Source organism: Elephantulus edwardii, unplaced genomic scaffold (assembly GCF_000299155.1).
Source record: "Elephantulus edwardii isolate Elephantulus edwardi_28Jun2011 unplaced genomic scaffold, EleEdw1.0 scaffold00062, whole genome shotgun sequence".
Classification (NCBI taxonomy): Eukaryota; Metazoa; Chordata; class Mammalia; order Macroscelidea; family Macroscelididae; genus Elephantulus; species Elephantulus edwardii.
The window spans coordinates 4,739,961-4,747,715 of record NW_006399812.1 but is presented as its reverse complement, the minus strand read 5'-3'; the positions used below and the strand labels follow the sequence as shown (position 1 = coordinate 4,747,715).

At 37.5% G+C, this 7,755-nt stretch overlaps 2 pseudogenes; one reads left to right on the top strand and one right to left on the bottom strand.

The window, feature by feature from the left end:
- Positions 1–764: 764 nt before the first annotated feature.
- Positions 765–1,409, bottom strand: LOC102865509 (annotated as a pseudogene).
- Positions 1,410–5,280: 3,871 nt separating this feature from the next.
- Positions 5,281–5,900, top strand: LOC102865108 (annotated as a pseudogene).
- Positions 5,901–7,755: the final 1,855 nt, after the last annotated feature.

Here is a 7,755-nt window from a genome sequence, read left to right as displayed (position 1 = left end):
TAAAAGATGTCTGCAAAGACAAAGTAGAAAGAAAAGACCAAAATGATGTAGAAGAGACTATGAAAATGCACTAGAATGCAGAAAGGACAAAACAAAGAGAAGAAATGCTGAAGTTCCTATTAAGGGAGGAACCAAAGATTTAAAAGGGCTGTTTGAGAAGAGAAAGCAAAGTATTATACCAAAATATGCAAAGAGTTGGAGGCAGCAAATCACGTAGGAGATTACTGTTAGCAATATGTTAATATTTTTATCTGTTGTTCAGTAGATTCTGATTCATATTAACACTATAGACAATATTTCAATACTGCCTGGTCCTGTACCATCCTTACAGTCAATGTTGTTTAAGTCCATTGTAGTCATTGTGTCAATCTATATTGTCGAGGGTCTTCCTCATATTTCTGGTGACCCTTTACCAATTATAATGACTTTCCTTAAGAACCGATCCCTCTTGATACAAAGTTATGAGTCAAAGTCTCACCACACTCATTTATAAGGATTATTTTAACCTTATATCTTCCAAAAATAGAGTTGCTTATTCTTCCAGTAGTCATTCAATATTCTTTACCAACACCATTATTCAAATGTATCACTTCTTTTGTCTTCCCTATTCATTATCAGACTTTCAGATGCATGTGCAAAGATTAAAAAAACCATGGGCATATCATAGTTTTCAAAAGAACTTTTTTTGGTTTTGCTTTTTTTTTTTCTTGTGAAACGCACTGTTTATTTCCCATCAACCTTATTTCCACTTTTTAAAAGACAGTTTAAGACCATTCCATGGTAGTACCCACCCACTCAGTGGCCTGAGTAGTGGGGGCTGCAGACCAGTCTTCAGTTGCAGGCTGAGCGCTCCAGTCTTCAACAGGGAACTGCTGAATCAGCACAGAGGGCACCTGGACGCCTTCGGACCAGTCTGTCACTTCCGGCTGAGTAGCAGTGAATTCAGGAGCAGGGGCAGTCCATTCTCCCTGAAACTCCTCCTTGGTCACAGCCTTTCCAGCAGCAGCCTGTTTGTTCTTCCATTTCAATCTCTTTCGGATCTCTGTAGAAGTACAGATCCCGCATGACCTCCTATGGGTGCTCCCGGGAGACCGTGCCACGCATGCGCAGGACTTCCCGGGTCAGCATCCACCACATCAGACCCACAGAGTGAGCTCCCTTGCTGTTGCACGGGATAGCAATGTCTACGTAGTGCAGAGGAGAATCTGTGTTACACAGGGCAAGTTAAAATAAAATGCTTCTGTCAGAGGCTGGTGGTCAGCCCTGGGATCAGTAACCACCAAAAGACGAGGCTCCCGGAAGGCTGCCTGGATCTGGTTAGTGAAGGTGCCAGGAGTGAAGCGCCCAGCAATAGGAGTGGCCCCAGTAGCAGCAGCAAACTTCAGAAAAGCACTCTGGCCTGTATTTCTGGAGGAAATGACACTGACATCAGCTGGATTTTCAATGGCAACAATGGCACGAGCAGCCAAGAGCAGCTTCTCCCAGGTCCTCTTTAGGTTTATGATGTAGATGCCATCACTTTTCCTTTTGTAGAAGTACTGTTCCATTTGAAAGTCCATTTGAAAGTCAAGGTTGGTGCCGCCCAAATGCGTTCCTGCTGCAAGGAATTTGAGGACACCCTCCTCCTTCATCTGCAGGACATCAAGGGCCCTGGACAGTGTGGAAGTTTCCCTTTTAAGTTACATCAGGAACCAGAACAACGCCGCATGGACCCTTGTGCGGGTAGCGCGGAAAGGCTGTTTTGGTTTTTTTTTTTAATACTTTAAAGAGATCTTTTGCAGCAGATTTTTCCCAATAAAATACAATATAATAAATACAATAATATATACAACGTTTAATTTTTATCTTCAAGTATCCTACATTTTATTTTTACCTTCAAGGATGCTGATTGTAGACTCACGTAAAATAAAACCTTTGACTTCAATCTTGTCTTCATTTTTCATGATGTCACTTATCAGACCAACTATGTGGATTTTTGTTTTCATAATGTTGAAGTATAATACATACTGAAGGTTGTAGTATTTTTTCTTCATTAATTAGGGTTTTAAGAAGACTTACAGAGGATACTGTGTGGTTAAGAATCAGGAAACATGTATTAGAGATGCACCCTTTTAGCATACATAGTTAATCAGCAAGCTGGGCAAATAATCTGAGAAACTGAACTAAATGAAGAATATGAAATCAGGATTACAAGACTTTTTAATAATCTGTGTTGTGAAGATAACAAAATCTTGTGTTCTGACAATGAAAGAAACTTGAAATACTTATTGCTGAGAATCAAAGACTAAATAATTTAAGAGGAGCTCTGGTGACCTAGTGGCAAAAAGTTGCACTGCAATCCCAGAGGCTCATGGTTCAAATCCACCAGATGCTCTGCCGGGGAAGGAGGGACAATCTCTTCCTGTACCAGTCAGATCTGATTTGACGGTACACTGACACAAATTAAAAAAAAAAAAAGACTAAATAATTTAGTAGGGGTTGTATTTCAACATCTCAACGTAAACAAAATTCTCACAACTGGTCCAAAGAACAGCAGAATTATTAGCAATTTACTACATAAGAATTTCAGTCATCTGTATGCTTTATAATACTTAATCTTTTAATAAATTTTAGTCATTCTAAAGGATGTGTGACCAATTACCAATAATGAATTTTGGTTACATGTTTGGTCAATTTTCAACTATAAGATTTCATGAAAATGTTCTATTATGGTGATAGTCTTGTGTCCTTATTTGTCATCTACTTATCCTATTTTGTGAAGTATATGTTCAAATATATGCTTATATATTTTTGGGCAGGGGGATTTAATTTTTTATTACTGAGTTTTGAGAGTATTTAGTATAATCTGCATGCACATTTCTCATATTCATATTAATATACTGTGCTTATTTCTCTAATCTTGTAACAGAGACTGTCAAGTGTTATTGTTTTTGTTTTTAAATGATCTCAGATCAATAGAAATGTATTAACCTATTTACTGCAGATCTGAACTTTACCCTATCTTCACACTGTAATATTATATTGCACATATAATCTCTGATAAACTCATTGTTAAAGTCATTGTGTCAAATCATCTTATTGAAAGTCTTGCTCTCTTCCCCTGACACCCCACCTTTCCTATCATGGTGTATTTTTTCCAGAGACTGACAATTCTTAAAACATGCTCAAAGTATGTGTGAAAAAGTTTCTCCATCTAAGTAGCACCCTGGTTGTGCCTCTTCCAAGACCCACTTGTATATTATTTTGGCAATCCAGATACACAGGAAAAGTAGATGACTTGTATCAGGGGCATCTTAGTCTTTAAACTGATGCATTATTCTTCAACACTTTGGAGAGATCCTTAATGTCCTATTTTCCCAACACAACACGTCTTTTTATTTCTTAACTATTGCTACCATTGGTGTTGATTGTAGTTCCAAGTGATATGAAATAATTGACAACTTTCAATCTTTTCTTCGTCTACCATGTTGTTCTCTCTTAGTCCAGTGGTGAAGATTTTTGTTTTCTTGATGTTGAAATGTAATCTATTTTGAAAGCTATAGCCTTTGATCTTCTGCAGTAAGTGCTTCAAGTCCTCTTGACATTCTGCTTGGAAGAATAAAAGAACATGTTTCAATTTCTAATACTACTCCTTGAAGTTGGTAATTTTCTCCTTTGTAAATATAGTTTCAAAATTAAGATTTGTGAAAAATTATTTTCCTGGTTTTCTTAAAAAAAATTTACTGCAGCATGAACATCTCTATCTTAAACATGTATTATACCCACAAGTGGATATTTCTACAATTTTTCCAATTCATTTAGTTTCACTTTAAAATTTTAAGACTGCTTTGAGATTTTCTTTTAAGAATCTCACAAACCCTATTTACAGTGTACAAGTGCATAGTGATTTTTTTAATAAAAGCAAAATATATTATTGACTTTTATAGTTGCTAGAAGAGAAATCTAATTCTACCTTCTTATTTTATAAAGAAATAAATATCGACTCTCAAAGCCACTGTGGAGCTTGAATCAATAGTTCCCTTACAAATTGTTGGCCCATCATATTTACCAGTGATAAATCTCATAATTATTCCTTTTTCATTTCCTTAAGCTCAAGATAATTTATGTCGAGTTAAGACTACAGCAAAACTATAATATTGATATTGTTTTTCAAAGCTTCTTAATTGTTAACAGTGGCTGCTTTCCATTAGCTACACTAAACCTTCACTGAAACTCAAACCCCAAAGGCCTGTTCAGGGATTACACTATTGTTCACATAGTCCTTTGATTTTTCTTCAACTGCCAGTTTTTTCTAATTTTTAAATTGAATGAATTTTCTTTTTAAAATCACTGAAATTGTGGCATCTTAAAATAGAAATTAAATACATAAGTGTCTGTATACAGCTTCTCCCTTTTTCTTAATGACGTTTTACTTGCAGTCTCAGCTTCTAGCAAATTATGCAGAGCTTAAAAGTTCCATATGTAAACATCAAAAACATTTACAGAAATGGTACAAGTGCAATGCTATTTCCAGTGATATATTAACAGGGTAAAATATGGCCAAATATGGTTTATCCCAGCAATGATTAGCTTAACATCCAAAAAAAATCAATTAGTAAAATACACTATATTAACAATAGACAACACCCACAAATGTATGTCAATAGATACAAGGTGAAATTAAGAACAATCTATTAAATGCAATGTCTTTTCATAACAATGACATTCAAGAAACTAGTAATAAAAGGAAATTTTCTCAATGGTTTAAAATGCACAAACCAGAAACATATACCTTACATCAAGCGTAACCGTGCAAAATTGCATGCTTCCCCATGAAGGTGAAGAACAAGACAAGACTGCACCTTGCACCTTATTCAACATGATAAGGGAGGTTCAATCCACTGCAACCAAAACTTAGTGAGGGATTAACATGGATAAAAGGACCAGTAGGATAGAATAAGAAATACAGAAACAAGGCCACATACTTATGGCCAATGAATTTCCTACAGAGGCAATTCAGAGAAGGGAAAACCTTTTCTGAAATTTTTTCTGTTATAATTCATTATTCAGATGCAAGGGGCAGGGGAGTTGGATGACCTAGACTTTGGTTGATGATAAATAAATGTTAACTCAAAGTGATTTTATGAAACTAAATTGAAAATTGTAAAATTCTACAATAAACCTTGCAACAGACTTTTACTTTTATAATTCTTACTTAGGTACCAAATTTGTATCCATAAAAGAGAAATTAGCTTTTTTCTTTCCGCTTCGTCGTTCAGCTTGGAGAAACCATAGGCAGCCATGGCGCCCAGCCGGAATGGCATGATCTTGAAGTCTCACTTTCACAAAGACCGGCAGCCGCCTGTGGGCACATGGGTTTAACCAGCAGGCCCAGAAGATCCGCAGACACAAGGCCCGCCAGGTGAAAGCGCTTCCAGCCCCATCTGGCCCATTGTGCATTGTCCCACGGTGCGGTGCGGTGCGGTGCGGTATCACAACAAAGCGAGCCAGCAGGGTCTTCAGCCTGGAAGAACTCAGGGTGGCCAGTATCCACAAGAAGGTTACTCAGACCATCAGAATCTCCGTGGACCCAGGGAAGAGGAACAAGTCCTCTAAGTCCAATGTGCAGCCGCTGAAGGAGTATCGCTCCAAGCTCATCTTCTTCCCGTGGAAGCCTTCCACCCCCAAGAAGAGAGCCAGATTTGCTGAGAAACTCAAACTGGCCACTCACCTTACAGGAACTGTAATGCCCATCCGGAATGTCTACAAGAAGGTGAAAGTCTGGCTCATTATGCAGAAAGAGAAAGATTTCAAGGCCTTTGCTAGTCTCTGCATGGCCCGTGCCGATGCCCCGCTGTTCGGCATCTGGGCCAAGAGGGCCAAGGAGGCCAACAGAGCAGGACATGGAGAAGAAAAAGTAGCCTGTTGTTGGGACCTTTATTAAAAGCTGTGAAGCCCTAAAAGAGAGAGAGAGACAGAGACAGAGACAGACAGAGACAGAGACAGAGATAGAGATAGAGAGAGACAGACAGACAGAGATCGAGAGAGACAGAGAGAAACTGATAAACTGGACTTCTTTACAATTAAAAGCTCCTACTTCTGGTGGCCTTATAACCCCAAAAGCATGCCGATGGAATACACTAGTTGCTCCATGGGAAAAGGATGGGCAATTTCCTCCCGTGTGATTTACTGCCTCTGAAAACCCACTGGAGAGTCAGCTCTGGGTCGGTTCTTACTTGATGGCACACAATAACAATAACAATGATAAACCCTTGTTCCATTGTCTCTTCAGAGCAGTTTGAAAATCTGGTGCTTCTGTATCACTATACTGTTCAGCTATTTTTAAATAATCTTCAGGAAGATTTTATTTGCATGTGATATTAATGATATTATTTTATAATTTGCACATTTTTTTGGGTCACTTTGTTGGGAATGTGAACAAATGTGGACCTCTTCCAGTCAGTTAGCCAATTAGCTGTATTCCAAATTTCTTAGCCTAAATTAATGCACACTTCCAGGGCTTTATCTGTTTGTTAAGATGTATCAATTGGTATTCCATTCATTCCTGGGCCCTTATTTTTTTTGCTGATGCTTTAGTGTAGTATAGGTGCACAGCTTATAAATAATCAGTTGTACAACTAAGTAATACATTTAAAATAATCAGCTGTACAACTCTACCCTTAATCAATATTTCAATCACCATTATTATGCCCTGCCCTTCCCTCCTACCCTGGATAGCCATTAAAAAAACTTTGAACTCTATAACATTTGCATGATCGTGTCTTTTTATATTTGTCCTTTGCGTATAGACCTATTTAGCTCAGCATAAAATTCTTTTTGATGAATTAAGTTTTCATCTATTTATTTTTTTCTTTTTCTGGCTACTTTGTAAAAAAAAAAAAGGTCTCATAACACCAAATAAGATGCTAAGTTTAGAGCTATCACTACACAAATTACCATCACTACATTTTGACTCAGTTCTTCTTTAAACAAATTTATTATTAAAAAATTATGTGCTTTATAGAAGGATCTTAGAGATTAACTACTTTTTACTTCTTGCAATTTGTAGTTGGCTAAATATAGTATTCCATAAAGACTTGAAAAATTCACTTCAGTCCTATCTTTAATTCTGCTATCTTTGACCATTTTCTTTCTTTCATCATTTATACTGCTTTCTTAGTCTTTCTTTTCAATTATTTTCCATTCTCAGCTCATTTCTTATCTTTTGGTCTATTGCTGTTAGCTGCTGTCTAGCTAACCTACAACTCATGATGGCAGTATACACACAGATGTAATTGTGTACCATCCCCAGGATCTGTTACGAATTGGACCATTGAGACTCATAGAGTCTTCAGTGACTGATTCTTGGAAGTTGGTCCCAGACTTTTCTTTGTATTTCCATTGAAACAAGTTTGGCATCATAATGATATATATGTCTCCGCAGGTAGTCTAGTGGTAAAGAGTTGCACTGCTAATTCAAAGGTAGGCGGTTCCAATCCACCAGCTACTTCATGGGAGAAAGATGTGAAGTGTCGTTCTGTGAAGTTTGGAGCCTCTGGAAAGCCACTGGAGGGTCAGCTATGCACCTAGTGCATCAGCACTGACAGATTGTAGCTGCACATGAGCAGCATTGAAAGGAATCAGACCTAGGTTTGCTGATGAAAGACAAGAATTCTACAACTGAACTACTACTGTCTCACATCTGCTCATTTTACTCACTCTCAGGAGTTCTAATTTTACTTCTTATTGTACGAGCTTTTACATAATTAGAATGAG